Source organism: Etheostoma cragini, chromosome 20, assembly GCF_013103735.1.
Source record: "Etheostoma cragini isolate CJK2018 chromosome 20, CSU_Ecrag_1.0, whole genome shotgun sequence".
NCBI lineage: Eukaryota > Metazoa > Chordata > Actinopteri > Perciformes > Percidae > Etheostoma > Etheostoma cragini.
Window position 1 is genome coordinate 23,506,427 of NC_048426.1, and position 8,094 is coordinate 23,514,520.

Consider the following 8,094-nt stretch of genomic DNA (forward strand, 5'->3'; position numbering starts at 1 on the left):
ATGACCATAGGTGAGGGTAGGAACGAACACTGACCGGTAGATTGAGAGCTTTGCCTTCTAGCTCAGCTCCCTTTCATCACAACGGTGCGATAAACAGAATGTAGGCTAATACCCCCGGCTGCCCCGATTCTCCGACCAATCTCACGCTCCATGGTCCCCTCGCAAACAAGACCCCAAGGTACTTAAACTCCTTCAATTGGGGTAAGGACTCATTTCCTACCCGCTTGCTAGCTCCGCCTTAACGTTACCCCCTCGCAACATCGTTCACAGAAAACGAGCCGAGTAAAGCTCTGCGTTTACATTCGTCCCTTGAGACCTTGTAGTCAGAGCGTTGTGATCTCACCTTACTTGACGACAGGTGCTTTCACACGCAAACAAATTTGGGGGGAAAAAAAACTACCCATGCTGTTTCTATTGAGATCCGGTTTCTGAATGTCCTCTGTCTTCAGTCTCCGGGTGAGCTGTTCCACGTCTGCACGACTTTCTACGTCACTAGAGACGAGGTGGCTAACCGTAGCAAATGCTAGCATGCTAGCTCGTTCTAAAATGGCAAACCACTGCTACAACACACGCTAGTTCACCCTAATCTACAAAAGAACTACTTTGTGAGATGTCTCACTCTGGAGCTAAAACAGAGACCCAAACAACAAGCGTGAAAACAGGATCTGCAGCAATGTGCAGTACAAAAATATGGTGTTTTTTGAAAATGAAACCATGGAAACCTATTCTGGTACAACCTCAAAATACAATTATGAACCTGAAAATGAGCAGAATATGGACGCCTTAGCAAATATTAATCATAATAGTCATAATAATTGAAAAAAGAATAATATTTCCAGAGGAGGAACACTTTCCCCACTGGAAATTAATAAGATTTACTTCTGGTAACACCGTCAGCACAAATCAACTCTGGGCGAAAGTTATATCATAATTTATTAAAGAGGTTGTCATTAGAATTTCTTTTTATCACCCCATGATCTCTAAAAATCACCCTCAGAAAACCTTATAATGTGACTCCCAGCACGAAATCTTTGCTGGGAGTCACCTCAAAATCACCTCAACGTTTTTGATGGTTGAATGAAAAGAGACATCTCGGAACTGCAAACTAATCAAATCTGGTTCCTCTCCGAATGTAAAAAAAAAACTCCCTCAATCCCAAAAGCCATCAGATAGATATTGATAAAGTGTTACAATTCACCTCCAGACTATGAGAACTCACCAGATAGGGAAATCATTCATCCGACGACTTCTCTCCTGTCTCTCGCGGACTTGTTATACGCAATTATCAGTCTAACAAGGCAATGCAAATCTCCGGAGCCCCACATCAACATACCATCATTAGAAAGTAATGTACAAACTGTTTTTTTTTTTCAAAAACAAGACTCAGAGTGTGGATTTCTGAGATCTTTGTGTACTACCAGAGGGATGTGTGCATTTACGAGATAAATGATGTAATTTACCTTTTGCAAACTGTCGTGAATGCTAATTAGTCAGGTTTAACCTGAGGCAATGCGAGAGGAACATGCGCTGGGTTTGAAAGATCTTCCCACAGTCAAACAGACATTTCATGGAGTGTGTAGGTGTCTTGGTGAAGTCCCACCTGGGTGCTGTCATTTAAAAAGAAAATGCTTCTTATTTCATGTGCGTCGCAAAAGAAAAACAATCCCTCTAATTGATATACATTCAAGTATTGTGTTGTGCTCTTACTCTTTACTTAATATATATATATATATATATCAGCAATTTAGCATATTCTTTTAAGTAGGGACAGGAAACACACAGTAATCTCCTGTATTGAAGTTCAATGTTCTGTCTACCATCCATATACCCCAATCTCCTCCCTCTGTGCACTTTTTTTGCACGTAACATCACTTTACTCCCTCCCCATCTTCAGCCATAGTTACTATGGCCACCAGAGGGCTTTGTCCCTTGAAATGAGTCGTTTTGAAGCACTTGCTTAAATGACTGATGCTCGCATGTGTCACAACATACTGTAAATAGTCTTGCAGTGCCAGACCTTCCTCCACAGCGATGCGGAGGAGGGTCTGGCGAGTCCCCACCACATTCCGTGGTTAAGATAAGAGATAATAAGATAATTAGTTTATTAGTCCCCAATGGGGAAATTACTGCACTACACTCTGTGTACACACTTTTGTTAATACTCACACACATGCCTGAAAATACACACACATGCTCAGGACCTATACATGCACTATACATGGAGAGATGTCAGAGTGAGTGGGCTGCCAGCTAAACCAGCGCCCTGAGCGGTCGGGGGGGGTACGGTGCCTTGCTCAAGGGCACCTTGCAGTGCCCAGGAGGTGAACTGGCATCTCTCCAGCCACCAATTCACGCTCCCAACTTTTTGGGTCCATACGGGGATTTGAACCAGTGACCCTCCAGTTCCCAACCCAACTCCCTATGGATTGAGCTACTACCACCCCTAAGATAGGAGAAAACCGTGCTCTGGTTTATCGGCGTTTCTTAAAAACAATCACAATCGTCATAGGCGGATGATAAGTGCCGGATGGAGCCATGGTGCCCCTGCAAAACAGCCTCGAGATGGAACTGGTTTTGGTGAAACATGTGTACGTTGAAAAATTTTAGTCGTGCAACAGAAAACTCAGATTGGACAGATAGTCTAGCTAGCTGTCTGGATTCACCCTGCAGAGATCTGAGGACCAGGGAACCATAGTCCTCAGATTGGACAGATAGTCTAGCTAGCTGTCTGGATTTACCCTGCAGAGATCTGAGGACCAGGTAACCATAGTCCTCAGATTGGACAGATAGTCTAGCTAGCTGTCTGGATTTACCCTGCAGAGATCTGAGGACCAGGTAACCAGAGTCCTCTTGAATCCACCAGAGTTTAGAACGCCAACACAAAGAAAGAGGAAGGTAACGACGATGAAAGAGCGACATCTGGCGGTATTTCCGGAAGCAACGGAGCAATGCCGGAAGTGGAACGTCGTGGATATAGACTACGGCATAAACAACCCTGGGAAAACGTTATTAGCTCTATACATGCTAAAAGTATTGCTTATTTACATGGAGTCTGGTGAGTTTGGCATTGGCAATTTCTGGTCTCTTTTTGGTAAAAAACAAAGGATCTTACTCTTTATCAAAAATGTCTGCCGGTAGGGATCCTTTCCATAAGGTTGTCAGACACCAAAATAACCCTTTTTAAAACTAGATAAAAGAACTAAATGAAGTACAGTCTGCAGTATCAGCTTCTAAACAACCTTAGCCCAGGACATCAGTAGCTGACCTACTGTTCTCTGCAGCCTCCCCACAGAAAGACATCTCATAAGATCTCTCATTTGGAAAATCTTTTCGACAGTGTAGAGTTTCTCCCTGTCCTTGGTTGGCTGATTTTACAAATGTTCTCTGCTACCTTACACTATCATTCCCTGCCTCCCACCGGCACTCACTCTCCAACCTCCCGTGCACACTCCTCAAGGCTCGCTTCCCCTGAATAACAAACTGGTATCCCACACCATTAATAATACATAGAAAAAGACACAGCACAATAACAATGCAGCGGACAGCCCCCCTGCACACTACACTCTCCCTCCATCCAATGCTTACAAAGTGTATCCGAGTTGAGCGATTATGCACTCAGAACTTCTGGGGCCTTCCATGTTAAATTTCCCTGATTTATTACACAGGCTCTCAGCTGCAGAAGTTGATACACCCTTCATCTGGAAGAAGGACGTAAAAAGTTGTTGGCCGTGATGTGTGAATAAAGGCAGTGGATTCTGCAAAGCAGCAAGGCGGCCTCGATGAACCATTGCAAAATCATTATTACAGCTGTGTATGATTGATCCTTTTCACAGGGACCCTTGGTACGCCTTAACAATTAACCCACAAGCTATTACATGTTGGCAGTATAGCAGAGTGGCAAATAAATCAGTGTTTCACACCTTCAAGATGTAAGATGGCTGAGAGCTTTATTAATGTGGCATATTGAATTAATCTGAAATTAAACAAAGGAAGAAGTTGCTGCAGCTACACAGGATGTACAGCTACTGGATTCAAGATGAATGGATACGGGATATAAAAAGGGCAGAAATACTGCCAATGCCATCAGATTTATGGCAGTTGTTGGCTTTAAATCAGTTTTACATTGAGAAAGAAATGTGTTGTTGCTAAAAAAGCTTTGAGGGAAATTCACCCTAGGTTACATATTATGAATAAATAACTTTGTCGTATTTTGATGCTTGCTTTGCTGATGTCACACTTGATGCCACATCTGAACATCTCACACATACACACACACACACACGCACACACACACACACACACACACACATAGCCGCAAGTCTAGACAAAAGGAGACTGGGAAAGTCCCAGGGTTGGTTATGTTGTTAATTAATAATATATAATTGTGTCGTCATCACTACACCATAACATTTCAGGATTTTGAAGAGACACGTCATTTAAGATGCGTGTTCGTAACTCATCATAATGACAATAATAAAGAAATACGAACTCCCCTTAAGTAACTCATCTGTTATGCACAAGTAAATGATTCATTAAGCATGTATAAAGCCATTAGTTACAGCTTATGAAGCCTTTCTAAATGCATCTTGGAAAGTATACATCTGTCAGTATTAGATCAGAGCTCAGTCAAAATGAGAAAAGGAAAGAAGGGTACAAATCAGTGCATGTCTGTTCGTTTAGATCACGATGGAATAGCTCATTTCGGAGGTCTGAGGCATTCTCCACAGTGCGCAGAACGAGACTGCCTTGTTCTTGGCAGGTTGGACATCAGCAGCGCCTATAGGCTGACAGCACCGGGCATGCACCACTGTGCTGAATCCGGAGTAATTGCTTCTCTGCTTTTTGTATTAAAGAGGCCATCGTGGCTCATCTGAGAACTGGGGTTTCAATTGTTTTTTGCACCGCAATTCTGTTCAGTCTGATGGACCCGGGCCACATGATATAATGGCCTTTCATTTCACCCAGCACTCTCTTTAGCCAAAGAACTTGAACATGGATTTCTACAAAGGAGGTCAGAGACATACTCAGTAGTGTGGTTCAGTTGGTGTTACCAGCTCAGACGCTGGTTTTAGAACGTAAGAGACGTCTCCTGTTTCAGCAGAAGTCAGTCAAAAAGCGGTAAACTCAAACTAGAGAAATAAAATGATCAATAATCCGTTTTATTTTTACGATACGATGAGCTATGACGCGGTTCAGCGGCAAGGAGCTGCGGTGTCCAACATAAACCCCCGACTGAAAGCCAAGTTCATTCCTTTGCTCACTAGAAACAGGTGAAAACTCATATCAGGTACTACCTATGTGGATTATATGACATGATTGCATAATTCAATATGGCTGGTCAATGTTAAAGTTTTCAACCACTCGGGGGTTTACTATCATTGTTGCAATGTGAAAGAAGGCATTTATAGTGAGCTTGAATGGAGATGATCATTGTCTAAAAACAAAAACAAATGCTCATGTCTAATATGGAAATTAAATGACCATGTGACAAAGTGTGAACAAAGACATGCATGAGACCTACATTCGAATGATCAGAAGCACAGCTTGAGATAAGACAGGAATCACAGATGCCGCTCATTTTGCTGTAGATATAACCTCCTGATAAGAATGTCAACAAATCTGAAATCTTGCTTGCCCATGAAAGAGAATATCTCTTCCGTCTGTGTCAATTAAACTCTGAGTCATCGGTGGCACTAAGAAAACAAGATGGTGATGGCAGGCAAGGCCGTGAAGAGAGGCTCCAAGCTGCATCTTATTAATTCACAGCAGCAGCAATAAGGTGTAAGAGATCTGAAGGAAAAGCTGGGAACAACTCTCATATGCTTGAATTATATTCTAATTTTGCAGCAAACACTTGCCTTGATGATATCTCCTCGTACAGCTTAGGGGGAATTAAACTCTATCAGCTGAAGAGTGCCGATGCAATCACAGTGAGATGACATGTCTGTGGGCTCGGCGCCGTTGTCCCCCGCTGTCTCCATTGATCTTGGCATTTCTAATCTGCGGGACAAATTGATATGATTAAAACATGATGTAGCTTTGACGCCAACACTTGGGACTGGCATGCAGTGGCGCATTGTTCAGTATATGTGTGGCATGCAACTGCACACACCTCTAGGTAGAGATTTAAATGATTTCATTTAACTTAGAGGTGTCGGTGGCAGGTGCATAATCATTGCAGGGGGGTTAACTTCATCCAAACTATGAAACATGTGTACTTGTACACATGTTGTTATTGCCACTCTTCATTCTAACCCCAACCGGCCCGTCAGACACCGCCTACCAAGAGCCTGGGACTGACCGAGGTTTCTGCCTAAAAGGAAGTTTTTCCTCGCCACTGTCGCACTGTTGCTTGCTCTGGAGGAGACTACTAGAACTGTTGGGTCCTTGTAAATTCTGGAGTGTGGTATATCTGTATAGTGTCTTGAGATAACTGTTGTTATGAATTGATACTATAAATAAAATTGAATTGAATTGAATTGAATTGAATTGAATGTTTCTATCGGTGCACCCCTAGTTCCTATCACAATTCTAAGCCAAGTAAATATGCATTATGGATAAATATGGCCGAGCCATGTTTTGCCGGTCAGTTGGGTACAGAGCTATGTGTGAGCATGGGCTTATATGACTGTCAATATAGCAGCATCTAACGGCAGCTGCTCCGCTGGGCTGTGGGGTAACGTCCGGCTATGTGAGCTCTGGGGGATATGTTACGGTATCACCGCGGCCTGCTGTTCCGGTGTACCGTGCGGGCCACCACACTCCAGCCGTGTGCCGCCCACTGGAACAATCACACAAACCTATGTGACACTGTCAACGGAGGGAAACAAGTGGATAATTCCCAGCCTTGAATGTGGCTGGATGGATGCACAGACTGTTGATTTAACAGCGTATTAGAGGCAGTAACCCTGATGTGACCCCAGGGTGTTGCCTTCCACACTCTTAACTTTTAATACAGTTTGCAACCAGGTTTCAATCACTGCTTTTTAATTTGCTCTCAACATTTGCCATTCCAATCTGCCGCGGAAAACAATATATATTCCCCTCTCGGTCCTTTACAGTTACTGCCGATGGAAACGATCTGACGAGACTATTAGAGACACAATGCCGACTGGTTTCAGCCCTGCGTCGCTTTGCGGGAATAGTAATGAGAAACAGGGCAGGACAGTAATTTGACAGGGGACAAACTTTGAGCCCGTCTCCTCGGCTCGCCGTGACAGTTTCGTTAAGTTCAAGTAATTAATTTGTCATTGTTTATTTGTGGGAGTGAAGCGCCAATCCTATTGAGTCCTCCACTCACGGCACGCATGAGTGCATGGAGTTTTCTTATAGTAATAACCTCATTTATTTGAACCCGGAGAGAACAAGTCAACTTAAAAAGCGTCTTTTCTATAGGGGCTGGGCATGCAGAGGGAGGCTTTCAGCAATTACCAGCGCTGGATAAAGTGATTGTAACAAACCACTCAACACACACACACACACACACACACACACACACAGAATGCTCATTACACATTTTATTAATTTTCTATCACAATGGCAAGTTGTGAAATAGGTGGTGCTGCAAGCTTGTTGATAATTATTAATTGGAATAAATAATTGGTTGTGAAAATGCGCGGGGACGCCTCCTCGGTTGCTGATTGGACATGCCTGTGCAGGAACATGTATAATGTATGTGAACGGATACGCATAGAGTAGAATACACTTTATTGTCATTGTACATTATAATTGAGTGCAGTTGTTTCAGAGAAAATGACCATCAAAAACAAAATTGGTTGAATAAAAAAATATTTAACAGCCTCTAAAAGTTCTGTTATGTATTAAAATACATAACAGAGCTAGTTTTCTTTTTTAGGACAAAGTAAAAACACGAGAGAAAAAAATATAACACAAAAACAAAACTTTCACTGAATGGTTCATCCTTAAAGGACTACTAAGGTCTACATAAAAGAGACTTCTGATACAGGGTAGGGGACCACTAAGGTCTACATAAAAGAGACTTCTGATACAGGGTAGGGGACCACTAAGGTCTATATAAAGAGTCTTCAGATACAGTATTAGGGGACCACTAAGGTCTATATAAAAGAGACTTCA

The 8,094-nt window shown here is 42.7% G+C and overlaps 1 long non-coding RNA gene across 1 annotated transcript in view; it reads right to left on the minus strand.

The window, feature by feature from the left end:
• Positions 1-221: 221 nt before the first annotated feature.
• The window catches only part of LOC117935514, a 14,995-nt gene continuing 7,122 nt past the window's right edge, over positions 222-8,094 (minus strand). The window contains exons 2-4 of the long non-coding RNA XR_004654772.1: positions 2,965-2,978; positions 489-492; positions 222-290 (exon numbers count right to left, since the gene is read on the minus strand). This is a non-coding gene — a long non-coding RNA (uncharacterized LOC117935514). The remainder of the gene's footprint in view (positions 291-488; positions 493-2,964; positions 2,979-8,094) is intronic.